The sequence below is a fragment of the Numida meleagris genome, chromosome 16, assembly GCF_002078875.1.
Source record: "Numida meleagris isolate 19003 breed g44 Domestic line chromosome 16, NumMel1.0, whole genome shotgun sequence".
Classification (NCBI taxonomy): Eukaryota; Metazoa; Chordata; class Aves; order Galliformes; family Numididae; genus Numida; species Numida meleagris.
The window spans coordinates 3,558,573-3,585,689 of record NC_034424.1 but is presented as its reverse complement, the minus strand read 5'-3'; the positions used below and the strand labels follow the sequence as shown (position 1 = coordinate 3,585,689).

General features: G+C 44.7%; 1 long non-coding RNA gene across 6 annotated transcripts in view; it reads right to left on the bottom strand.

Moving 5' to 3' along the window:
* The window catches only part of LOC110406925, a 123,720-nt gene extending 96,982 nt beyond the window's left edge, over positions 1-26,738 (bottom strand). For 4 of the 6 annotated variants that reach the window (XR_002443632.1, XR_002443633.1, XR_002443634.1 and 1 more), the window contains exons 1-2: positions 26,581-26,738; positions 22,592-22,733 (exon numbers count right to left, since the gene is read on the bottom strand). This is a non-coding gene — a long non-coding RNA (uncharacterized LOC110406925). Of the gene's footprint in view, positions 1-16,937; positions 17,789-20,472; positions 20,586-22,591; positions 22,734-26,580 lie in introns of those variants that run through there. The other 2 variants (XR_002443635.1, XR_002443636.1) reach the window with 2 other exon arrangements.

Below are 27,117 nucleotides of genomic sequence, written 5' to 3'. Positions count from 1 at the left end.
CTGCCCACACCTGCTGGAGCCACAGTGTGGGCAGTGGGCTGAGCTCAGGGCTCACCTGTACACGTGGAGCTGGAGGAGCTCTCAGGACAGGGCTGTTGTGCATCTCAGACCTGTATACCTGCTGCAGCATCCTCGGCTGGAGCCTTCTCTCTCCTCTCACACTGCACAGAGCCTCTCACTCACTGCTACCTGCACGCTGCCCCACGGATCCTGCTCAGCACAAATACACAGCAAATTCAATAGAAATGTTACATGTGGATGAGGACAGCTGGACACCGAGGAGGAATAGCAAGAAGTGAGGCAGAGGAGTAGGAAAAAAAAAGGAGGAGAGAAGACTGGAAATGAATGCTTCTCTTGTCTCTGTGTCCCCATGGTGATGTGAAAAGTCATTAAACACCTCAACAGACTTGCACAGCAGAGTAAACAGGAGCAGCTAATAGGACAAAGGCACTGGCACTTTATCTATTGCCACTCTTTGGATTCAGAGCAATGAAGGTTACACGTTCTCATGGCATCCTCCTGTGTTTTTAATATTCTCCTATCAAGGAAGATAAAGCAGTCCTCACCTCATTCCTTGAAATTGTCTTATTGTAAGTAGAGAAAAAATGCCTTGCTCTTACTGCATGGGAAATTTCAAAGCCAGAGCTGTATTCTTCCCCCTGTCACCCTCAGCTCGAGAAAACCACTTGCAAAACAAAACAAATGGTTTCTCTGGGTGTCCTTGGCCTGCACTCACTGCTACAAAACAGCAGAAGAGGAGCAGGGCTCAACAGGAGGAAAACTTCTCTGAAAACATGCAAAGTGACCACACTGTGAGCTGTGGTGGGTGCAGGGCAGGAGGAGCAGGGAGTGGAGACAGGAAAAGATTTCCCTGTTGCTGTAAATAATGACAGTCATGATCATATTTGTTATTAGAAGTGACTAAGAGCAATCACATGTGAACATCCACTGTGCTGCATCCTGCGCAGAACCCACTCAGCATCAAAATGGAGATAAAAACATTCAGACAAACAAGTCAATACCCACTGAGAGGGACAAGAGTCCTGGTGGGAGGGGTGGTTGCTCATCAGAAAGGCTGAGGGGCTCGCAACCCAAGTCCAGCAGCACCACCCTCCACCTTTTGGGACCTGTACGCTCCTATCTGCGAGCAAAAATGGGAATTAACCTTCCCCAAATCCTTCTGAATGGATATAACACCATTTGTCCCTACAACACTGCAGGGAAGAGACATTCCCAGGTAAACCCCAAACCATTAAGTGTGCCTTTACTTTTTCCTCACAGAAATCAGTTCTCTCCCCTACTATCTAAGCTGCTGCTTTCTTTTCATGGAGGCTTTTGGACAATTCCTTGGGTTTTTTTTTCCATTTGTACCAACAGAAAGCCAAAACTCTTGGTGAGAGGACCCTTAAATAATTGGGAAATATTTTTTCATTGCTATGCCAATGAACCAGGCTAGACACACGTGGAAGACTTCTTAGCAGATGATGGAAAGTGCTGGCATTGCTTTTATAACAAGTTACACCTGCCTTGAAATCAGAGTTAAATACCACAAAAGTGTAAAACCATGCAGATTTACCCCAAAGTGCCAATGCTGCTGAAAGCACTTGGGTTTTCATTTCTCTCCCTGCCCTTGAGCATGGAAATAACTGTCCAGCCAGGATGGCCGGACAGCGAGCAAATTGAGGGCAACCTTGTTTGAGAGCTGCTACCTGCCCATCCGCTTGTTCTGCAACACCTGAGCACAGCTGCTGCCTTCAGGGAATAGGAGAGAGCCACAGAGCGGGTATTTCAACCATCTTTCTCCCCCACTACTTGTTTTAATGCTGTTTATAAAGACTGTTTTTTTCAGCAGAAAAATAATTTCATCTCCAAGGATGTTTATTTCTTCTGCCTTCAATGCATCCGTCCCTCAGCTGCCCAGAAAGCTGACTCCGAGCAGGTTCTGCTTCCATTCCCTACCAAGGACAACGGAGGTTTAGAAGACGTTGATGGTCCTTGACCAGCAGTATTAAGACACTAAATTACGCTGACATGGCCCATAAATCGCTAAATGAGGGACTCCCAGACTGAGATGTGGCGTGAGCCGAATGCACTAGGAGTGACTGCAAGGGCTGCCCACTCCTGGGACACGCAGCCAAGAGGGATGCACTGAGCTAGGAGCTAGATGCACTCTTGCTAGAAGAAAAACCCCACCCAGGGCTTTGTCATCAGTGGGACAGCAGACATGTCCCACTTGTGCAGGACTTAGGAAGCTTTAGTCTGTTTTCCCAGCAAGGCCAGCTGTTATTTGCATACACTGGGTAAAGGACAACTCTCTGGGTGGGTATAGACAGAGACAGTCTCCGTCTCTAAAAATAGAAATGAAATGACTATTTCTAAAGAGAGGAGAAAGCCTTTAAGCTCCTTAAGATTGTGCCACCTGTCCACCAGCAGGCAGAAAAGCTTTATTTGACTATTTCTATTTTATTTAGATTTATACATAAAAGATCTGAGGCAACATGAGCAACATTTGCCAAAGAGAAAAGGAATGGGACCATGGTCTTAATTTCCAGGAGGATGCCATCTGGGACTTGCACCTGAAGGTGGAGTGGAACCCACCTTGGCTGAAATCCCAGGGACCGAACTAGTAGCAGTAGAGTTCAAAACTCAAACAGCTACAACACCAGCAAAGAAACAAGCTGTTCTGTCTGGGAGTTACCCATAATTTCTGGGGTTGTGTGAATAATAGGCCACTAACTGACCTTTACAAATTTCCTCCTTAATTGATATCAGCAAGTAAAAGCTAAATGTTAAGGTGACACAGGCAAACGGGCTCTGCTTGCTATAAAAGCATGCTGTGCTCAGAGAACGGCGCACTCAAGAACCTTTTCCCTTCAAGGAAATCAACTTTTTCCAAAGTTATTTTCCAACAAAGGGAAGCCTAGGATCTTCTCTCCTTTCAGCAGAATATCAGGGTCTCACCTTTTGAAGCTGCAGTGTGGTAATGCAGAGGGTTGCTGCTAGCCTGGGGTCTTGGAAATTACAGCAGAGCAGGAGGCCAGGGGCTTTAGGGATGGGGTGGCAGTAGGTGACCATAACTCACAGTTACTGACACACAGCAACTCAGTAACACTTCACTTGATGCACTTCACCCTCTGCTGAGAAATCAACTGACTTCAAAAAGAATTTCTTTTTTTAGGACCTCTTCTTTGCTCCCTGTCATGGCTAGAGCATACTCTTGAGACAAGAGGAGACAAATTTTGCTTTAGGTGACCTAGCCAGCATACTGTTACTACTTATAATACAGTCATACCTCCCAGGCTCTGATCGGGCTTGAGTTATTTTGACACTTTAAAAAATAAAAATAAAAAGAGATGCCACAAACAATCCCGCTGTCCTGATTCCACAGTGAAAGGAAAGAAATCAGGAAGGGGAAGAGGAGTGTGGGAAGACCTGAAGAGAGGAGCAAAACAACCAAGCTCGCTCCCTCCCTCCTTGCCCAGCTTCCAGATGCAGGCTCTCTGTTCTACCTGCATTTTGGGCTGGTAAATGATCCTCTGACAGCATCAACATAAGCACAAGGGGAGAGTTTTGCAGGGAGTCTCAATGGCGAAGTTATACATTCCTCATTCCACATATGTGAAACTGGGATGATCTCTACAGCTGTCTTGTAGGGAATTGCTTCAATGTCTAAAATGAAGCAGATAGCTTCCCTCTCCTCTCCACCTCCAGCCAAGATTGAAAACGGTGTGGGAAAGATGTCCAGATAGCTGATAGAGTCTGGCATCATTTACTCTGGATATAGAGTACGAGGAGGAATAAAAATGCCGACTCAACAGTTTCAGAAAAGTACCAGCACAGCAAGAAAGGCAGGCGGACAGATTGCTTGGATAGACTCCTTTTTAGTAACAAGATCTATAGCAGCACAGGTTTTCTGTTTGTTGTGTGGTTTTAAGAGGGATGTATTTTTTGCTACAGGATTAAATAAAAAGGAATGTTTTGCTTTCCCTAATACTCCGTTCCTCTCTATCTGAGGTATTTGTTAGGCGAGAGGGGAGGAAGAAAGCTTATTTTTATGCTCCAATTTCTGAAAGCAGCTTTCAGTTTGGAAACAGCTGCTAATAACTTCAGGACCTGTGTGGGAAGATTTTTGCTGCTGGAGCAGGGAGCTGATCTGGGTCTCAGACTGCTGCCTCCATTTCACTCTGCCGTGCATTCACTACGCAACCTTGAATAAGCCTTAATTTAAGCACTCACATTTCTCCACCGGTGAAGCCTTGCTGATACTTAAATCACCTATTCTCACTGCTCTTTGTTGATAAAGACACAATCCGCCATGCAGGAGCACAGCAGCACGCTGCCTAACCTGGCTTTGCACCTCCTGGCAGTGATAACTCCAACTTGGGAAATGCCATCATCCACACTCAGAGCAAGGGGCAGAAAGCCCGCTCAGCATGGATGCATCCTGCTGCTTCCAGGTGGTATCCCTGCATCCCATGCCAAGTCATATTCCCTACAACCCTAAGGTTTACAACCCTAATCTTTCAGCCTGTAAACGTCCCAACTCTTTTCTTTACTCATGTCAACACCTGGGCTTACCCATAAATCCAAACCGCCTGGAGCTTGTCTCAGATCCTATGTTCATGTCTTCTTCGTTCCTGCCCATGTGTTGAAGTAACCCAGGATTTTACATGGAAACGAGGAGGCTGGAACCATCTCTAATATTTGCAGTAAATCCTCAGCTTTAATAACACTGACACGGCAGCACCTAGCTCCACTCCCCCTATTAAAACCACAGAATTCTTTCCTCTCGCATTCCAGTTGCACTCTACAGTATAGCATGGCAAGTAATTAGGGTTGCTTGTTGATGTGGTAGTAGGAAGGAACAAAAGAGGGAAAGAAAGATGACAGCGTAATCAGTTATGTGTTGGTGTGCGTGACTGGGTGTGAAGTGGAAAGTAGTTTTCCTGTGTTGCTATCAAGAATGCCCGCAATCGCAGCATTCAGTCTGCCCTTCAAGTACCATGCACCAGAGCGGAATATTTCATCTTTCAAGACCAGGGACTACATCTGTGATCTCAAATAGGAATTGTCCTTCCTCTTACACATCCCTCATAATAATCTGATTTATCCCAGACAGCTCCTTCCATAGGGTGTATCTCACACTGACTCTCACATTCTCTTTTGAAGGCAAAAAATCATATTGTAGCTATTTTGAAATATGCCTTTGATCTACGGAAAATCATGAGCAATTTGTGTGTGACATTTACTAACTAATGTGCTGAGGGAATATTACTCCTAGAAAAACACCATTTTCTGGTAGTTTCAATATACTGAATAATGCTATGCCAGCGATGATTCATCTAGAAAAGGTAACTATTTCAGCATGATGAGCTATATTAATAACAACACGTTATACACAGTGCCTCTCAACCAGACAGCTCCTAAAGCCCACTGCAAACCTTTATATGTAACGACCACTTCAGCCATTTGCTGAATTGCAGGCACCTGTGAGTAGAACAGGAACCCCATTTCTGAATCAGCCACAATACACAGTATACTGCAAAAGGCAAAGGAAAAGGTGATTGGAGTTGAAATACTAGCAGAAGTGAGAGAAATGAATAAAACAAATAGCCTGAGCTGAAATCTAACATCGAGTATGACACTCTCGCAGCCTTAAAAAAGAGTGTATTGGATCATCAATCATCCAAAGTGGTCAGTGTAGGGTCTGTCAAGGTAGAGAAGGAGTGCTGAGCAGTGATTAATGCAAAGGGAATTCTCTGTTGCTGGATATAGACACTCCTTGCTGTCCCAGCTCCCAGGGCAGCTATCAGCCCACTGCACAAGTCGCTCCAGCTCCCTAAGCCTTGGCAGCAGGCAGCCACAGAAGGTCTGAGAACCACCTACCACCGCTCAGCACATCCCCTGCAAGGTCAGGCTGCCCCCTGCCATACAGTCAGGCAGTCAAACAGCTCCACCCCAAGGGAAAGAAGCAGCGACTTCCCTCTCCACCTGCCTGCAGCTCCCTTTGGGTCCCACTCCTAAACACTGAGCGAGCCCACCCTTGCTCTGAGAGCTGGCAACAGCCTATGGGGACAGAGCTGCAGGGAACGTAAGTGTACCTTTGGTCTTTAACTGGAGCTTGAGGTTAATTTTTAAGTGACATATTTAGAATAGATTATATATACTCTATAATGACATCACTGCTGGCATACAAGACCTTTCAAGATATAGAGCAACATTCATAAAACAATACCAAGAAAACAACAAGAAAAATCTGCTGAAATGGATTTGAGAGAAAATATGAATGGATTAATCTGTTGTGTGGAGATATAAATACAGACACAATCCGTGCCTATGACGATGACTTAAGCTCTGATTCAGCAAAGTGCTTGATCACGTGCTTAGCATTCAGACACGCACTGGTGCACTTACTCTGAGGCTTGGCAGCACAACGGAGAACTTTTCCCGTTTTCTTTTCCCGTTTTCTTTTCCCCACAAGAACTTGCAAAGCCAAACATCCTGTACTCCCATGCTCATAACCCTTCTGAATTCAGAATTGGATGAACCACCCTACTGGTGGATCAATTCATTATGGAATAGACGGTACAGCATACAGTTGAATTCACAGCAAGACAACAACACGCAACCCAAATTAAGACATCACCTGAAGTCCTTCCCACTTTCCAAAATGCCCTGTGCAGCCCCGGGGCTGTGTCAGGCAGATGTCACCTCTATGGCAGAGGTGGTCGCAGCCAGCACCATTGTGTCTGCTGAAGGAATACACCCGCAACAAGAGATCTTTCTTACTGCTTACAGGGTTGCAGAAGTAGGCAATATTTATGCTTTGTGCACCATAGTAAGGCGTAGGTTTAGATGAGTGGCAGCTTCTAGGTCAGGATTGGGGAATATGAGACAAAGTCTGTACTACAGGAAAGACACTTCATCTTCCTTTGTTCAATGGGGGCAAGCGTAACATCTCCATTCTCATGTCGGCTTTCAGAAAGCACACAAAGATTACACAATTCCCTTAGTTGATCAGTGCAATAATCATGTCTTTAGGGACATACAACACCAAGCACAATGGAATCTGTGCTCAGCTATGGTCTCCAGCTGCTAATACAATGCTAATCCCCAGTAACAATCCCAGATGCCCAACGCTACATTCTGTTCATCTAATGCTTATACTAGAGCAATTCAAAAACAAGCTCTTTTTCAGGTAGAGACCATGAGGCTGATTTTACCCCCTCATCCACAAGGTTCCCTCTAAGATCTTCTTTGCTTTGGTTCTCAGTAGGAACCCTGAGTTTATTTTCCCATTCCTTACCCCCCAGGAGCTGCTCGCTTAGCATGCTTAGCATTGTTTCCCTTCCATGGGCTGCTGTACCCTCCAAGGAGTTGTTAAGCTGAACGTGTGTTGTAGTTCTACTTTTGTATGTTAATTGATACACTTTTTAATTTTACTTTTGCATATTATTTGAATTTGTTTCATTGTAAATTAGATTCTAAAGAGCCCCTGTAAACAATTACTGCTTGCCAGAAGATCTCTCAAACAAGGAAAACCTCCTTCAGAGGAAACGCTGATGAAATTCAGCCTTGCTTCTGAATCACTGATGCAATGCAAAAATCCCACCTTTAAGAATCAAGAGGGGAGGGGGAGAGCCTCCATTAATATAAATGCCTAATTTCCACTGACATTTACAGGGATGATGATAGCTTCATAGAAGCAAAACACAACCCAAAGGATTATGCTTAAAGTATCTGTACAACTCCATCTGATGGTTTCCAGTGCTAGAACAGATATCAAGGGCATTTTTTAATACTAAAAAATGAACTCAGGGGAAAGCGGGAAACAATTCAAAAGATTGGCTTTCAAAACTATTTCTTCACACTAGTTCATAAGAGGAATATTTAAATACACAAGATTAATTACTCTCTCCAAACTAGTATCTTACATCATTGCCTGCCAGCCTTGATCTTTCCAAACATGTTAAACTTGGAAGCTGTAAAACTAAATACAGGATGGGTTGAGATTTATATTCCACATTTGACTAATTGTAACCTCAACAAAAGAAAAGTTAATTTTAACTGTTTCAAGAGCCATCGCTCCTACAAATGCCTTGGACTGAAGCAGTCTCTGCCAGATGTGTGGTACGAGGCAGGCTGTGTGCCAGCTTGGAATACAAAGCCATTCTTCTGAGGTGGCCTAAAGCCACACAGCCACAATTCAGCTCCACTAAGAACTCCTCAAGCCATAATGCATACACACTTGATATTTGATAAAGTCACAGGTGATAACGTGCCACATTCTGGATGACAGATTAATTTAATCAGAGTAAGGGAAGGGGCAGAAAATTGCCAGGGGAAAAAGAAGGCACAAGAAACAAGATTTCCAATTCAGCTGTCCTTCTTCTCAGGCCTGCAATGAAATTATACATGTAAAAAGATGAAGCTTCCCTCAAAGCATGTCCTTCACTTCCTTAATGGGCCCCATGCACTCAGGGAGCAGGGGCAGAGGCAGGCTCCAGCCAACAGGGCTGCCATCCAGCAGGGCACTGATTCAGGCTGACAAGCGCTAAAACAAAAATAGAGAAAGGACAACCTTTGTGAGTAACAGTTATTTGCCTTTTCTTCTCCACTGTAACTTTCTCTTACGTTGCCGCATTTGAGCGCTCAGACAGAAACAACTGGCAATATCGGGCCTGTATGCTGGTGCTTCTTTTACTGTCTTTAAGTTCTGCAGAAATCACAGTGGAGCTCAAAGATGAACTTAAGCTAGAAAGCTTTGTAATCTAAGAAACAAGAACATGTCTGTGAACCAGTGTGTTTTATCAGCTCCACATAACAAGTCCTCCAGGAACCTGGCTGCACTGTGGCACTTGTTTTATTCTATCTTAAGATCTACCATGTAGTCCAGTGCTTTGACTTCCAACAAGACAGATAGCAGAGAGAAACTCTTAAAATACTCTATATATGTAGTAGATGTAGCGAGTTCAAGAAAAACACAGCTGGCTGAGCAATTATTGAACTCAATTTGCATCTGAATGAAGATTTTTCCAATAAAACAACGGGTTTGGATTAGTTCTCTGCAGCAAGTCACAGTAAATCTGAGCCCTGGAGCAGCTCCGCAGTGGCAGGTCAGGCTGGGCATCAGAGTCCGGGAGTGAAGAACTTGTGTCTTCTTGGTGCTCATCAATGGGCTACATCATTTGCAGATGCAATTAGACTTTACTCTATGACAGTTTGCTGGCAACTAGCTAATCCCCATAAATCTGATCTTAGTCTTTAGCTCCAAGTACCATTTTCAGGTCTTGTTCTCCAAGATAGAAGAGAAATTTGAACGATTTCCAGCACTAAAGTCATTAAGAGATAACTGGCTTTTCCTCACCCATTTTTTCTTCATCTTTTTCCTTCACTCCATTTGTAAAAATATTATGGCTGGGCAGACTCATACATGCAATTGACTAAAAACTAGCTGCAAAGGATGAACATCTTGTATATACAAGTATTTCTTCTTTATAAATACTGGAATACCATGGTGGAAACATTCCCCGGGGTTCAGCAAACTGTCTAGAGCTGAGAATAGAAAAAGAAATGACAAAGCCACCATAAGTGAAGCCCTTCTAAAACCATGCTGTACTAGCCAAACTTCCTTTAAGAGGCAGCTGACCCAATAGATTATTTGCCTTGCTTTTCACCTCCAAGATCGATAGACAAGCTTTAACTAGGTCACAAATTAGATATCTGGGAAAGAGAATGCTTTCTAAGGAATATTTTCTTCTCAGCAAATAATTAGCTATTTCTTTACCAAAGAACCTAAAGAGAACAAGCAGCAGCGCTGCAGGTTGATCAATCATTTTGACTGGGTAAGGAATGGCAAAACTGGCTTAGGTTGGTTGTTGTTTTTGTTGTTTTTAATTATGCTTTTCCCTAATCCATTTTTAAATGACAACTGGAGACAAATCCCAAATAGTTCTTTTCATCCAGATGAACACGTCCTCTTCAACAGACTTGTGGCAGCCACAGAAGCGTTCCTCTGAAGCCTCTAGACAAGGACTGTTGCCAGGATCATTAGGCTGTCCAGGGCACACGGTTGTTTTCACACTCCTTTTCTGCTTTTATTATCCATCGGAGACAGACTACTGGACTTTCTCCAGGTGTTCAGACATAAATAGAGCAAGACGCTTCTATCGGGCCGAGGTAGCTGAACACGTGGAGGGATAAGAGCTTCTCTCCTTACGTGAGCACATTCAGCTCTACTTTTTCCTCTGTTCATAAAATGGAGAACCTGCTGCAATTTCTGAAATTGATATACACTTCCTCTAGCATCATATTCCATATCCATGCCTATTTGTATGATCAATACATCACAAATTCATTTTTTCCTCACGGATGACACAAACACCTCAATTAATCTATTAGCTTCATTAACTTCTCAAACATCTCTAGTCAAAACTAGAGAAATTACAGGCACTGCAAACTTCTCATTAACGTGATGAGTACAGCAAAGCGACTTAAAAATCTTTACCTTTTGCTCTACCACATGCAATGACATGGCCCAACACGGTAACACAACACAAGTTCCAGACACCAGAGCTTAACCTTGAAGCCCACTCATCTTGTGCCAGATCTGAGCACGCTGCTGCTTGCTGGAATCTCACCTCTTTCTCCCACCCACGCTGTGTTGCAGGCTACTTCAGGTTGGATTGGGCAGTAAGTAGAAGCCCTTCCATTAATTTTGAATGATGCATTTCTATCTTCAGCTATGAATAAAACAGATCAATGACACAAGCATGTTTTATTAGGCCTCCTGTGCAATGAATTGGTAGCGAGACAGCCAGGGAGATGGAGTCGACATGCAGATGAGATTTGTAAGTGAGGACATATTGATTATTTCCATCTCAGTTCAGGCAGTAATTCCACACGACACCTCTTCTCCTGTTTCAGCTCATTATTTATGCCATAAAAACACTATCTCAATGATAATAACAGGCTTCATTTACAAGCCAGAGCATAAAGCATCGATGCTTAAGATTTCAGGAAGTGGGTTAAAGGAAGTGAGAGAGATTTAACAAGTTCTGGAGATGCACAAAACTGCTGAGGCTGATCTTGTGGCTTTTTATGCCCTTAGAAAGGAAGATTGAGAGCAGGTGTTAGATTACCAGGCTTTTTATTAATAACTCAAAGCTTGTATGAGAGTTGATTGATAGCACAGTCAGCACTTCCCAGTGAATAAGCTCTCTCCTCACTTTGTGCCATCTTTCTCACAGAAAGCATCAGGGCACATTCCTGATCTCTCAAAGGCAGAGGATGGACCCGGTGCCAAGAGGAGATTCCCAGGAGGTTCATCACTGGAGAAGATCCCGTGTGATGTGTGCAACCGCTGCAGATTATGGCTGTCTTTTATCCCTAACATATTTTTTTCCCCTCCATTAAAGGCATCACCAGTGAGTTAGCAGGTAAGCCACCACAGACAGATTCCTCTTGTCTCAGAAACTAGAGGCAATATTCCACCTCCAGGAACTTCTGTACTTAGAAGTAGCACTCATCAGTTTCGCCTTTCTTGCTTTTCCTCTACCCTACCCTACCACATTCCCATTTTCAGAAGCTAGATGAAGTCTTTCAAAGGTCCACACACAAAACATAAGCTGTCCTCAAATAATTATTCTGCTGTTTAATTTTGCAGATAGACAAGATCCTTGCATCTTAACAGCAAAGGGAATACTCACCTTTTAATTTTCAGATAAGTCTTGTTCACAAGAAGATCTAAATCTATTGCAGCTTAGGTTAATTTCTCCAAAATCTCTATCACCTTAAGAGACCATATGCTCTGCAGTAGGCAGTTGTTACCGAAATACTATCTCGTCAAAAATCCTGGTGCTTAAATACCTACCAGTATCACATACCCATAGTGATATCTCGACCCATAATTACAGACATCCAGAATGTCAATACATTAGAAATACCAGAAAACATGTCAAGAAATAAATACTCAGAGAACTGCAAAAATCTTTACGATGAACATTTTGTTCTACGTTCTCACTATCACCTTCTCCTCATACGGAAACCAAGATCTTTTGGCAGGAGGATTACTCTTTCCCCTTTGTGCATCCATATAGCACTAAGCATTCAAAAGCACTTACAATCCCTCTGAAATGGGACAATCTTACTGTAACGCGATGGAAAGCACAGCAATGACAGCAAAGTTGCAAAGCCCTAGGCTGCAGCAAGCAAGGACTTGCTCAAATGCAACAGTTACGGGCACAGAAACAAAGGAAAGAAGCTGCTTACCTTCAGAAGGCCACATGCACACATGGATCTCCAGCAAGATCCCCTCACCTCCACTGCCAACCCTTAAATGAGGTCTGGGAAGGGTGGATCCTGGCTCCACCCCTTCTGGTCACTCAGGTGCATTGCATGCAGCTGAGCTCCCCTGGGTTGGCCCTGCCTTCCCACCAGGTGCTCCATCACTGCTTCCAGCCATGACTTAGCATTTCTGCTACACCTACAAAAACAAGTAACTAGGATGACTTAACCAACAACTTTTCTCATCCTCTAAACCATCCTCCAGCAGGATGGGTCCCTCCTACTTAAAACTTCAGCCTTCATAAGAGAACATCATTCCATACTTCCAAATAGAAAGTACAAACATTTTAGCAGATAAAAGCATTTATTCCAATAGTTTTAACAAGTCTGTTCTTTGCAGCTGTGTTAAAATAGCAATAACATCAACCTCAGCTTGCTTCCTAAAGTGCTGAAGGGCAGCTGTGGTTAACAGCCTGGAGGAGAAGTCTCATGCCATCAGTTCTCTCCCTTAATTGCTAAGAAACGGTCCTCGATCGTTAGTATATGTCTGATGCTTCTGTGTTTAAATCTCTATAGAGCTACCATGTGCAGAAAGAGAACAGAGCTGGGTACCCAGCCAGACAACCCAAAAGCCGTTGTTAAGCTATACTTAAGGTTGCACATGTGTCAGATAAGTCAAGAGAAAAGAAACAGAAGAAAATTCTCTTAGGGCAGTGAGAAACTGTTCGCTAAAACAAGATCTATTAAAACACAGAAAGAGAGTTAAGATGTCCTAAACAGCCCTCAACCACTGCCATCTCCACACCCAGGCAAAGTGCTTTATCAACGCTGTGGTGCAGCACAGAAGTAAGTTCTGATGCTCTGCAGAGCATGGGGGCCTCTGTTTCCATCTCTGCTGCTTCAGTTACAAGCCTTTAAGTGCTTAATGAACCTAGGTAAGAGTAACAGGGCTAAAATATTTATAGATACAGGACTGAGTAAGCTGAATGCACATGAGCGATTAGAACAATACTAGAAGACATTATTTGCAGAAAGTCACTGCCCAAGTTCTCCCATATTCCAAGACAAAGCTTAACATCTAGCAGCATCAGCACATTACTGGGCAGTATGTTCATGCATTCAAATAGCTAATGGATTTATGTTTCTGATGTGACTTTATGAAGTCTCCTTCCATGACACATCAACGGATGCCCTTTTAACCTAGCTGTTTCTAATTAGGAGAGCCAAAGGAGACCTCAGATGCTCTAGGAGCAGCACAGCTGTCCTTGCACAGGACTAAGACTCTGCTTAAATGTTCTTCAAAGAAACTTTACCAGCCTCAGTAGTCTCATCCCTGCCCAGGAAGCTACAGCAGGGAGGAAGACATTTCTTTAAAATATTTAGAGCAATGTGGGAGAAAAACATCCCCTAACATATGCTGCTGGTATGCTCAGGGCAAACTGTCCAGCAGTAGAGGCCAAGCACAGCTGAAGTGAAAGGGATGGATTTGACACTGAGTTCAGGCATGAATGACAGCTCTTGTAATGAAGCGGAGATAAAAGCTGTCCCAAAACTTGTGTAGGAACCAGAGACGAGTCCAATCTCACAAGCATCCAAGAGGTAAATTGTACTTTTTCCCCAAGTCAGGCAAATAGGTAGAAGTATATTGATCAAGCCCTGCAGAAACTGGAACAAAGTTAATACGTGCAGGTGGTCTTATTTTACACCTTTGGGAAGATAAGAAATATGAGGAAGGGAACTGAGAAGCGCTGGGTTGTACCGTGTCTGTGTTAATCACCCGGAGACACAACCCTGCCTCTGCTGAGCCCACAGAGTTAATAGGAAGCAAAGGCTCGGAGCATCCTCACCTTTCCCGGGTCTCTAAAACATTTCAGGTCAGCAAGGCTCTTCAGGACATGTCACCAAACATACTGCTAGGCAGGATGCTGTAATTATTCTGCTTCTGTGAATTTTTAAGCATGAAACCTGCGTGCTTGTTGTTAGAGCACATCAACTGGAAAGCTGCCTGCCACAAAGGCCAACACAGCTACCAGCTGAATGATTAGAGTAAGAGCAACAAAGGAACACCTCCCTGTCAGCTTCTTCACTTACTGCAGGCTTATGCAAATAGACCAAATGAAAGCCCCAAGTACTGACCCCAGTCACAGAATAAATCCATCCTCCAAGGAGGTAGGGGGAAGGTGAGGAAAGAATCCGGAGTAGGAAGGAGGTGTGCGGTCTACAGAGAAAATATGTAGCACACACTGAGAATCCTCTCTCTCTCCACACCAAGCTTTTCTGATTCATTAAACCTCCCAATCTGCAACATGTTTGACTTCTGTGAACTTCGCTGCAATCAGCACAAGAAGGAAGACAACTCTGGGGGAAGGTGCAGAGTCAGCAGAAAGAAAGCTTTTCAGCTCCACCAACAGATCCTTCCCTCTCCAAGGGAGCGGGGCCAGGAGAGATGAGACTTGCAGAAAGGAAACAGTAAATAAGAACTGCAATTTCGTATTCACATGATTCGAATTCAAGTTTTTGGTAAATGCTCACAGCCCCCTAATATAAGGGATGAAACACACAGGATGCGGCACGCCTTTGGGAACATCTCCCAGCTCAGGCACATCCCATGAGCCTGGTGAAGTTATTTCACTGATGCACAGGGAGAATGAGCAAAGCCAGCCCCTGTGGAAGTACTCATGGAAGACAGGTTCTAAACCCCCCAGAGTGTGTGGGGGGGAAGGGAAAACAGGAGTAGCAACATGACTATCTGCCTTTGTGAGCCACAACTATCCACCAGACCATGCTGTCCTGGTTCCCTCCTTGCCCACAAAGTCAAGAGCACAACTTAAGGCACTCCGAGGTCTTCCCTTTCACTCTGCCTAGGAGTGGATTTGGGGAATGAAAGAGGTTCTTCAAAAAGGCTCCAGGGAAAAATAAGTTACAGTTGTAATTTTTATGGGGTTTATGACATCTTTGCTACCTTTCATTTGGCATGAAGGTGCAACTTCTCCAGTAATTACTGGAATCTGCCTTTTTGATTAGGCTATATTTAACTGTTCATCAAGGACATGCAGGTCTTGGGATGGGTGTTTGTGTGCTGCTGTATACAACTGATTGTGATTAATGCACATCTACTAAACGCATGAACACCACAAGGAAAAGCAAGGGGTCTTTTTTGGCTTCCTCTGTTCCATACTATGAGAGCTGTCTCCTTCTATAAGAAACATTTTTCTTTCTGTCTTTTTAAATTCTTCTGTGTAGAAGTACCTGCAACCTCCTCCCATCTCTAGTCTTCCTTCTGGAAATAACAAGTGAACTGTAGCTTTATACAGCGCTCCAGAAAGGGCATTATTTGGCTCCCTTGTGACCTCTGATCTCAGCCAAGTCACTGAATGAAAGTTAAGCATCTCATCTGCAAAGCAGGTAGCCAAGCCACAGTGCTCCACAATTTGTAAAGCAACTGCACAGAGTGACAGCGAGCACAATATTTGTGTAACCTGCTTTGTTGTTACCCACTGGCACATTCAGCCTCAATTAGACAAGCACAAGCCAGCACATTAGCTGCAACGGTGCTCCTTTTATTTCAGTTCTCTCTCATGTTTGCAATCACAGCACAACACCGCAAACTTCTAGGGGCAAATTTATCCTGCAGCAGCCCTGCCGGATCCAGTCAATTTGGGCCTGCTCTAATTAACCTGTGTGCAATCATCATCATTTCCACACCATCTAGAACAAGAAGCAGAGGTTACTCTGCACTGGGCATTGCTTCTCTGCATTTTAAGCAACGGAAGATTAACTTCTTCACTGCTGCTTTATAGCATCCTGCAAAGCAAACAGGAATTCTTGGGGAGTGCATCTGCACGCAGCGCACTGCATGCGAGAACGCTGAAACTGCCGTGCCTGTGCACATAGGCTGCTTCTCTACATGTGGTTGGCTGTGTGTTTTTTTGGGGGGAGTGGGTTTTTTGTTGTTTTTTAATGGAATGACACCTCCCAGTCCACATCCTCCTCACACAGGACTCTCCGAGGTGCTGGAGGCTACCAGTCACCCAGGCTGTGTTTTTGGCACTCATATTTTGACTCAGGACTCTTTGGTAGACACCAGAAGAGTTTCACTCCCTAGTCCTCGCTCACCAACTTATCTTTCCTGCATTAAACACTCATATCTGCGAACTGCCTCCTCCTGGCCCTTATCACTGCAGAAGAAAAAGAAGCCTCTGCTCTGCCCGTGCCAGGCTCCATACGCCGCCGCTCCTGGAAGCGGAGCAAACTTTTCTTCACCTTATTTCTATGCAGAGATGGCACAGGGGCTCCTGCTCAGAATGACAAACCAGTCCACAAATCACTTGGGAATCTTCTACACTCAATTTGCTCCAGCTCTGCCAGGCAAACAAGAGACATATACATTACTACTGATTAGTCCATGTCTCCAGTATCAGCAGCCATGCACACAGGCTGACCGTAACTTTAAATATTGATAACCAAACTCATATATCATAGGCCTGAGAGAGTGACAGTTTCAGTGCATAACGGCACAGGCTTTCTACAATAATCAAACACTCAATAATTCATGAAAATATAACCCCCCAAATCAAATTGGAAGCTATTTTGTGTAATATATTATTTAAAATTCAATATTATAATGCACACAACTTCTGCTCCTACCACAGAGGACCCTTTCAAAATGTGATTATGTGCGGACTCTATTTAAAAGTGACAATTTTGCTTTTCATTTGTTTAACAGCTTAAATGGAAGAGCTCAACTGGAACTAAGTCATCTGACAATGAAACCAAAGCCGACATAAGCAACTTTGCAAACTTCATGACAACTCAAAAAAAAGGCATAAATCTTCCTCATTGCTAACACAGATGAATTCCCCACTCCAGTGCTCACCTTTACAGATTCTTCAATGCTAAGTGAAAGCAGATATTCTGCAAAAACGTCTGACAAATGTTTTCAGTTTCCCCAGTCTGTCACCCTGGTCTGGGCAAACAGCACAGAAATATTTACTTGCATTCCAGGGACTCTTGCACAGAAAAACAACTTTGACTTTGCATCTGTTTATTCCTGTTGGAAAAGCCATTTGTGGAAGGGAAGGTTGCCTGATGTAAAGCGCCGAGAGAAGAAGTTTTTGCCCTTGTAAACAGAACGCGCTGGAGCATAAAATACAATCAAGATTTGTGACAAAATCTAGCCCGGGCAGACGTCACTCCTCAGTGGCAGCGGGGCACGGGGTGAAGTGGCACCGCGTGATTGAGGGGACCAATCTCACAAAGTGATGGCAGGGGGAGGCTCGGCAGCCAGGAGCCTGCGCAGCCGTGGCTGAAGCGCATGGACTGGCTTTGAAGGAGACAAGCACTGCGAAGAGGAAAATCTCAGCCTGTTTATGAACTGTTTGCAAGCAGAGCCTCCCGGAGTTGTGTGTCAGGCAGTTGCCAGCACTTCAGTCAGTACTAACAGCAATCTTTTTTCTTGTTCATCCACAGCAGATTAATTTTATTTTCTCACAAACAGTGGTTTCTAAGAAAAAAAAAAAACAAAACATTGGAGAAAAACGTTCATCTATCTGAAGGTATTGTCCTGTAGCCAAATTATGTTGTCTTGAATATTCTCTTCCTATCCGTTGCCTTTTCCTACCTACTTTCCATTCCTTTGATCACCTTGATATTTGCCTTTTGCATGTTTTTTTCCTTCCTCTCTGCTGTCCCACATCAGAAAAAACTCAGGGCTGCGTGCCCAAATACTGCCTCCTTTCCAGAGCTGCAGCAGGGCAGCAGAGCTGGGCTCTGCCTCCCACAGGCGAGGAAACAAAAGCAAGCATGGCAAGGTCCCCATCCTGGAGTGAATGTGTGTCCATGAGCCTGGAAGCTGCTGTTCCAGATGGCATGTGTATTGGTTCATGCTTTGCTCCCATCCCTCATGTTCAAAATATTCAAGTTTAATCTGTGTCAGTGTCAACTGATGGCACTACTCTCACACAGCACAGCAAGACTTATAGTGGTGTCCTAGGACCAGTATAACTAGATACTACAGAAGTAGCGTTTGCACCAGGAATGCTCATTTCTCTTTCTCTCTAGCTTTCTCCTATACTCCATGCATCAATAGAGACCAAGAATGTACAATGCTTTGTTTGGCCTTTTGTTTTTGTTCACTCTTGCCTTCATTGGAGGTTTGCAGCCTTGTACTACAGGTGCGTGGTGCTTTGCCATGGACAGATACTGGCATCATTCATGCCCAGAAGCAACTGGAGAAATCACAGAGAGGTCACAGCACTCACTTAAAGGATTATTTTCAGAGCCGCTAAAGGTGCTTAATACATTAAGCTGAAAGACTAAGTGGTGATGCCATGACAGCAAATGAAGAATCAGAATAGAAAAATTTCAGGTATGAAAGAACATACTTGGCAGAGGAAGGCAAAACAGAAATAGCGACTTGAAGTTAAAGCATCAAATTCCAACAAAAATGTCTTTTTTTTAAAGAAGGTGTGAATCACCATCATTTCTTTCAGAAATGAGCTACTCAGTACTCTGATCTCTCTGAGGATGGCTTGACAGCAAGAGTGACTTAATATAAGGGAAGAGGAGATAAAATATCAGGAAAACACTCCCATGAAGGGATATTACAGGGCAGAGTCATGTTTTGGAAGTCAAAGTGGTTCATATGAACATGCAGGCAGAAAGGATTTTTTAATCTATGTACCTCCAGAATTATTGTGCTCTGGCCAACAGCTGCCTCTGGGTCTGCCATACAAACTGCAAGCTGAACTCCCTGTCATCACACTTTAAATGACCTGAAGTAGGACAACAAAACCCCAAGACAATTTTAAAAAATTATGAAAAGGATAGAAAGAAAAGGTTGTGGATGTTGCAGCAGACTTGCACATCTCTAGTGCCCAGGTTGAATGGACTTGGGAGAGACAGTTGATTTGGGCACCAAAACCAACCTCGGTGATGCAACCAGCATGGCTGAGAGAAGGGCTCTGTCTCTGAAGCGTTGGCCATATGTCAAGCCCAATCCTGAAGCAAGCTCCACTTGGAAAAATGGAATAAGGACCAATCACTCTGCAGCAGTCACCGCATAGTGTGCTGAAAATGTTCAGTGTGATATGGCACTTTGGTGTATGTGCAGGCATTCACACATGGCTGCATCTCACTTTTAAATGTCTCTCAAGAGTTGTATATTAAGCAGAAGTATTTTTCCAGGAACTAACACAGTTGGCAGCCTTTTGTCTTTATTTTTTAAAGCAATTTATGAAAGAAGAAAAGCAGCAGAGTCAATTTACAAAAGGCTGCAGTCTGGGCTTTGATAGATGAACAGATATACTAACAAAACCTCTCACATTTCACTGAGAACTCCACCTTCTTATCTCTTTGTCCTGGTGAGGAAAGAATAAGGCAGGCAGGCAGATGAGCAGCTGAAAGAGCTAGGTGATGTTTAAACTAGCAAATACCCAACCAAGAGATCATCCTCCTCACATTTTTCCAGATCCAACCAGATAATCAGCTAAGCGTTTCCTCTTGCATTGTGCCTCCCTCTTGGGAGGAAACGAGTAAGATGACAGTGATTTACACCACAACCTGTCGAAAAGAAGTCCTATGTAATTTTTTGAGGCACAGCCTGGCAGCTCTGAAGGAATAGTCCCCCTTCTGCAATCTAGGACATTGCACTGGGGAGTAATAACAGTGTCAGAGGTAGCATCAAGGAGATGATAGCAAACAACAGCACTTTTCCCAGCTGGTTATGCAGACCTGCTCCCAGGCAACATGTAGACTTCCTTCTGATGATGTTACTTGAGTTACACCTGTGTTGATTTCTAATGAAAGCATCTCAGCCATTAGCAATGTAACGTAGAACTTAAACATTAGAATTAGGGAAACATGCCCTTTCATTTCCAGAAATATACTGAGAAAAGCTAGGCACTTCCACTGAAAACTTTGTGGAGTATTTCAATAGCAGGCTAGGGCTTCTGGGATGGGTTGTCATCTACTGGGATGTCCTTTCAGTGCTACATATTCACATGCTAATCTAGAAATGGTGCTCATAGTCCCACCTCCATCAGCAGTTCTCATCTTTCTGCATTCTCAGCAGAGCTCCTACCCTCTGCACAGCCAGATATCCTTATGCTCATCTCTACTGCAGTATTTTTAAAACACAGTTCTCATTTCTCTTCTAAATTTAAAACGAAAAATAACTTCCAAACCTCAGCATTTTTTTTTTCAGAGTGAATTTCTTGATCTGCGACCAGTTCTATTGGAAGAAGCAATTCTTCTGTGCTTCACTTGCTCCTGTCCCTCAAGTACAGCCTTCCTCTCCTAACCTGGAATTTGTAATCCATTAGATTTTAATGCAGAAAAAAAAAATAATCATTAAGAGACTTGAAAGAGAAACTAGATGAAAAAGATTAATTACTCTCTCCTCACTTCAACTAGGCTTACTGCAGGTTCCGCTGAAGTTCCTCACAAGCACTGTGAGCAACAAGATACACATAACAAGAAACACAGGTTTAACTGGAAAAAAGTATCTACTTGATTAGAAGGTCCTCATGTGTTTCTGTAATAAAACTACAGATACTTCTTTGCACAGTAAATCCATTACATCACCATACTATGACAGAAGAAACTCACGCAAGAGTGGGTGAAGGTAAACATAAGAAAAAAGATGTTTCTTGAGCAAAACTTGCAATGCAAGTGAAAAAGATGGGAGCGACTGCTGCCTGAACTCAGATCTGCAGATCCCATGTTTTTTTCTCAAGCCCCAGCTCCTGGAGTCATGATGATGTGAGAACCACCTCAAGTCAAACTTCTTATTCTCAGTCAGAAAAAGAGCTTGAAGAAAGCAGCCATTAAAAGGTTATATATATGTATTTTTAAAAATAACAAGTTTACAAAAGGATTTTTGAGCCTACCCTAAAAAAAATTGCCTCCCTCCTGCTCTGAGTAGTCGAAGTGAATGAATGCCCAGATCTGCTGTGCTGCTACACTACAGTCCTTGCTCCTTCCCCAAATCCTACCTGAGCTCTAGGATCTGCAGCCCAGCTTTCCCTCTTCCTTGCTCTGCACTGCATCATTACATGAAACTCCTGCATTCCCTCCCCCGTCTCTGCACAACTTCTCTGCACTGCAGCACTATCAGAAATCAGCAATACCAGAAACCCATTTTTCCAGCTCTTTTCCCCACTCTACCCCATGCTGCAGCATTGCAGCCTGCACTGCTCCACCTCCCAGCCCTGCACTGCAGCAGCTTGCTAGCTTCCCCTATCTCTGCTCAGAGTTCTGTTTTTGCACTGCAGCTCTGCAGAAAGCCTTGAGCTCCACCACCTCTCTCCAGAGCTCTGTGGCACAGCCCAGCCCTGAAGCATCAACTCACGCCCTGCTGCTTTCTTCCCTGCTCAGCTCTTTCCATTCAATACCCGGCTGCAATATTGCTGAAGCATCCACCAGCTTTTGTGACCCCTTTTATGCTCTTCAGTCCCTACCTGTGGTATTGCAAAGATTCCCCTCATAGCCCAAAACATTCTCAGCCAGATCCTGCTTTGCAATCCCGTAAGATTCACCCCTCCCTCCACTGCCCCTGCTCAAGCACAGTTTTATATTCTCTGTATTTGTGCAGGAGTCTTCAGTCACTGCTCAGAGACAATATTGGAGCACACTTGGCAAGTACAGATTGTTTAGAGAGTCATGCTGGATTTACTAAGGGGAGGTCATGCCTAACAAACTTGAGTAATTTCTTTAAGGATGTGACAATGACAAGAGAAAGGGTGAAGAAGTAAAGCATAATTTAGCTGGACTTCAAGAGCCTTTTGATACAGTACCACATAAAAGGCTAATTTATAAGGTTAATATGTATGATGTTAATAGCAAAATACTCAGCCAAGTAAGAAGCTTTTTTTAATTGCCCGGACACAAAACTAGGAGGCAGGGGAAACCAGTGACTGATCACAGGAAGGGGAAAAGGAGACTAACACAGGAACTTCAGCAATTTGTGTTCTCACACCCACTCTGTCTTGCAGACAGTTTTCTTCTTGTACTTTCTAAGAAACTGTACAACTCACTGTAGAAATTATTAGTTTTGGTCACCAGACAGGCTACACTTGGAGAAAGGTCAAAGTTATATCCTTATCGTGCCTCTAAAGAACATCTAACGTAATAAAAAATGTGTAGATTCATGGCACTTAATACAATGTACCACATGAGATGATCTGGTGAAGTACAAGCATATAAGGATAGACAGATATTCAGATGACAATAAAAGGAAAGCCAAGAAGGAATGAAAAGGAAGATCCATAAGTCTGAACGTAGCCTTAGGTCTGTAAGGCAAGCATACCTTTCTTGCCACTCCAGAGACAGATCACTGCTATCGTTGGTTGTCTTACTCCAAGTGATATCAGAGGTCAATGATGAAGACAACAGAGCAGGTTCCCTGCCTTCACATGCAGTCCATGTTCTTCTCGGACGTTAAAATTCATCTGGCAGAAGATTAACAATCAGATTTAGAAGCTACTGAAGGACAGGATGGCAATTCTCCATTCTGACATGGTTTCACTAGTGCAAGAGGTGCAATTACAAGACCCGTGGAAGGTCCCTGGAGCCACCTCCAGCTTCCTCACAAATCAGGGACTGCAACCTGACCGCTGCTCTCTAATGACAGCAAGCTCAGCGTTTCTCTTTTTCCCAGAAAAAAAAAAAAAAAACACATCTGTTTTCAGTAAATGCTGTAAATTAGTTAATGTTTGTAAAGTGCTCTGATCATGTGAAGTGCTATATAATTACTACATATTATCAATATAATTTGGCTAGATTGTGCCTCAGCCGCCTCCTCTCTTCATTACAGTTTTGAGAGAGTTTTCTCAAACATCAGCTCTTTGGGGCAGGGACTTTGTGTGGCATGCATCTCAAAACAAGCTTGACCTTTCTTGAAAGGCCCCAGGAAGTAATTAACAAAGCACAGCACTGAGATAGGCATTTGGAGTCATGTACCCACCCACACTGCTGCCTGGCAGTAGACTACCAGATGCATCCCACAGGAGAGGGCTGAGATGGAAGACCAGCTCTGGGAGAAGTTACCACCTCTCCATGCGTTTGGGGTACACAACTCAACCACCCAAAAAAAATCAAGGCCAATGCTAATGTATCCCAGGCTCTAGCAAGGGCAGGGACTCTGCTACCCATGTCCTCAATGTAGAGATGGGTAAAGTCCCTCATCTAGCTGCAGGAGATGCCTACTAACTAATTAATAAAATGTCTGCTCATCTTCATGTAGGGTCTCTGTGCAGAGCAAGGAGCATGAAGACAGGCATCCTGCGTCAGGAAGCAGTCAGAAGAACCATGCTCATGTTAACAGCCATGCATGCAGTTTTGTGCAGTGCAGTGCCATGCCAGGCATCCCCCCCCCCCCCCCCCAAAGCTAAGGGGATTCAAAGGACCATGCCTTCTGCTTGGGTGAGCTTCTCAGCCAGACCTCTCAGGACTCAGCTAGCAATAGCTCTCCCACCACACACCGCTGTTCCAAACAGCCTGCTTCTTTGTGCCTTCTTCTAGAGAATCCCAGATTTCTGTGGACTTCAGAAGCAGAAGCTTTACGAAACTCCTCTCAGCTGCAGGCTAAAAGCTGATCAAAAAACCCACAGCTCTTTAATGTAAAAGAAGTGAACTTAAAAATACCTGGCTTAACTCTTCTTGAAAGGCACAGAAAGAACGTCAAGAAAAATCTTTAAGTCCAGCTTACAGAGAGCACAAAATCCCAACCCCTTTTTTTTTTTAAAAAAAAAAAAAAACATAAAATAACAAAACCAAATCTGCGAGGCCAACACCCAGCACTGTGGCCCAAAGGCCACAAATGGCACCCTAGTCCTGCTCACCACACCACTGCTGATACAAGCCAGGATGCCACTGGCCTTCTTGCCTACCTGGGCACACTGCTGGCCCATATTCAGCCAACAGTCCATCAGCACACCAAGGTCCCTTTCCGTCAGGCAGCTTTCCAGCCACTCCTCCCTAAGCCTGTGGGGTTGCCTGGGGGTGTTGTGACCAAAATGCAGGACCTGACGCTTGGCCCTGTTGAAAGTTTGCCTCGGCCCATAGATCCAGTCTATCCAGGTCCCTCAACACTCCCTCCCAACTTGGTGTTGTCAGTGAACTTACCAAGGGTGCACTCAATCCCCTCATCGAGATCATTGATAAAGATGTTAAATAGGAGTGGCCCCAGTGTAGAGCCCTCTGGGACACCGCTCGTGACTGGCTGCCAACTGGATTTAACTCCATTGACCACAGCTCTTTGGGCCCGGCCATCCAGCCAGTGTTTCACCCAGCAGAGCGTATGTCCATCCAAACCATGGGCAGCCAGCTTCTCCATGAGGATGTTGCGGGGGGCAGTGTCAAAGGTTTTACTGAAGTCCAGGTAGACTACATCAACAGTCTTACCTTCATCCACTAAGCGGGTCACCTTGTCATATTAAGTTTGTCAAGCAGGATCTACGACTCATGAACCCACGCTGACTGGGCCTCATCCCCTGGTTGACCTTTAATTGATCCGTGATGGCTCTCTTGAGATTACCCATTCCATAACGTTCCCTGGCATCAATGTGAAACTAATAGGTCTGTAGCTACTGGGATCATCTTTCCAGCCCTTTTGTGAAGATGGGCATCGCATTTGCCAGTCTCCAGTCCACTGGGACATCCCCAGTTAGCCGGGACTGTTAAAGAATGATGGAGGAGTGGCTTGGCAACCACATCTGCCAACTCCCTCATCACTCTAGGGTGCAATCCATCTGGCCCCATGGACTTGTGAGTGTCCAGCTTTCAGAGCAGGTCCAAAACTGTTTCCCCATGGATTATGCAGGGCCTTTTCTGTTCCTCATCCCTGTCTTCCAGCTCAAGGGGCTGTGTGCCCAGGGAACAACTAGTCTTACTATTAAAGACTGAGGCAAAGAAGGCATTAAGTAGCTCAGCCTTATCCTGATCCTTGGTCACTGTGTTCCCCTCTGTGTTCAACAAAGGATGGAGATTCTCCCTAGCCCTCCTCTTACTGTCAATGTATTTATAGAAATATTCCTTGTTGTTTTTCACCTTAGTGGCCAAGTTCAGTTCTAGTTGGGCTTTGGCCTTTCTAATTTTCTCCCCGCACACCTTCACTGCATATTTGTAATCCACATAAGTTGGTTGCCCCCTCTTCCAAAGATCGTAAACTTTTGTTTTGTTCCTGAGTTCCAGCCAAAGGTCACTGTTCAGCCAGATCGGGGAAGGAAGTTTCTTCCTTATATCTTTAACCTGGGCCCTCAGGAGGCAGCAGACCTCCCTGTGTAGCAGGTCTGGTCTGCATATTAGGCCTTCTGCTCCCTTCAGCAGTGAAGGGACCAATGACAATGACCCACATTTTATTCTTTACTGAGGAAGTTTTAATGCAGGGAGTAGTCTGACTAGAGTTCAGTGACACCCCCAAGTAGGAAGAACCATCATCCTCACCACTATCCAGTTGTCCTTGCAGAGCACTGTACCTCTTCTGCAGGGGCAGGTGGGGAGGTAGGGGAATCACTGGGCATGGGCAGGTGCGCCTGCAACACCAAGCAGGGACCTTTTGCCACTGCTCCCTGTCCCTCAATTCATCACTGTTGTTGTTAGGGGGAGGAGAGAACAGGGGGTTCACTGTAGCAGGAGCTCTGCCTGCCTGCTGGTCCCCTCCTATTACCTGTTTGCAAGGCGGAAGGGGGCATGTGTTTCTTGTGCAGCCTCAGCTGGCTGCCTAGATCTCAGGGCTGGTAGGGACTGACACCACCAATCTACCTCACACTCCCTAATGCTCCTCCACCTCTCCACCTCCTCCTTGGGGTCAGCCACTAGGCTGAGTAAATCATTCAGCTGGTCACATCTAACACAGGCATTATCTCTATTGCCCTGCACTGCAGGGGCCATACTCTGGCACTCACTGCAGCCACAGACCTGTGCACTAGCACATTTGTGTGGGACCTCAGGCTGGGTCTCCACACCTTTCCTGGCAATAGCCGTCCACCAGGGTGCAGCCATGGCAAACAGCAGCTCACTAGCACTATGCACTATGCAGGGTAGCTTTAATGGGGTGCAGTTGATCTGTTCTGCCCTGTCACCAGCAGTGCTGGCTCCTGACCGCATTACCAGCCCAGCTACAGGTGCTCCCATGCTACCATTCCAACAGCAAGGTAGTTACAGCCTCCTCACTACATGGCACACGACTGGGTGGCTAACAGTTTCTCCATGCTCAAAAACCCCACGGTAGCTCCAGAAGCGCCTGCCCCCACTCGTGTAGGACAGACCCAGCCTAGCCCGCTGCTGCAGACTCACCAGGCCGATGCCTCCTCGCTGTGTAGACACGTGAATGGGTGGCTTATGGTTTCTCCACGTTTGAACAGCCCGCACCATGCGCACACACTGACTCCTCCTCTCCATCACGGCCCTCCCTGAGGCGCTTCGTGAGGGTGGGGGGGGTGGTGCGCGTGCCGTCGTCGTTGCCACGGCAACGCTCACGCCACGTCAGCCAGTCTCGCGAGAGCTGGCGGCCGCTGCCTGGTCCCTCTCCTCTCCCGGGTGTCCCCAGGGAAGGGGAAGTTGTGTCTTGTGGCAGTGTCTCTCTTTCAGTCCAGGCAGAAAGAATCAAACTTCAGGATGAAATTCCACAGAGAGCTACTGAATTACTACGAAACTAGAACAGAGGCAATATTGTTCTGGGACAAGATGTGTTTAAAACTGCTGGAGTGAGGCAAAAGAAAAAAAAAAAACAAATGTTACTAGAATACCAGATCTTCTTAAAAGTGAAAGCTATCAGGCTGTGCAAAAGTTGTGATTGGGAAGCTGGGAGAGTTTCGGAATCTGCAAAATGCT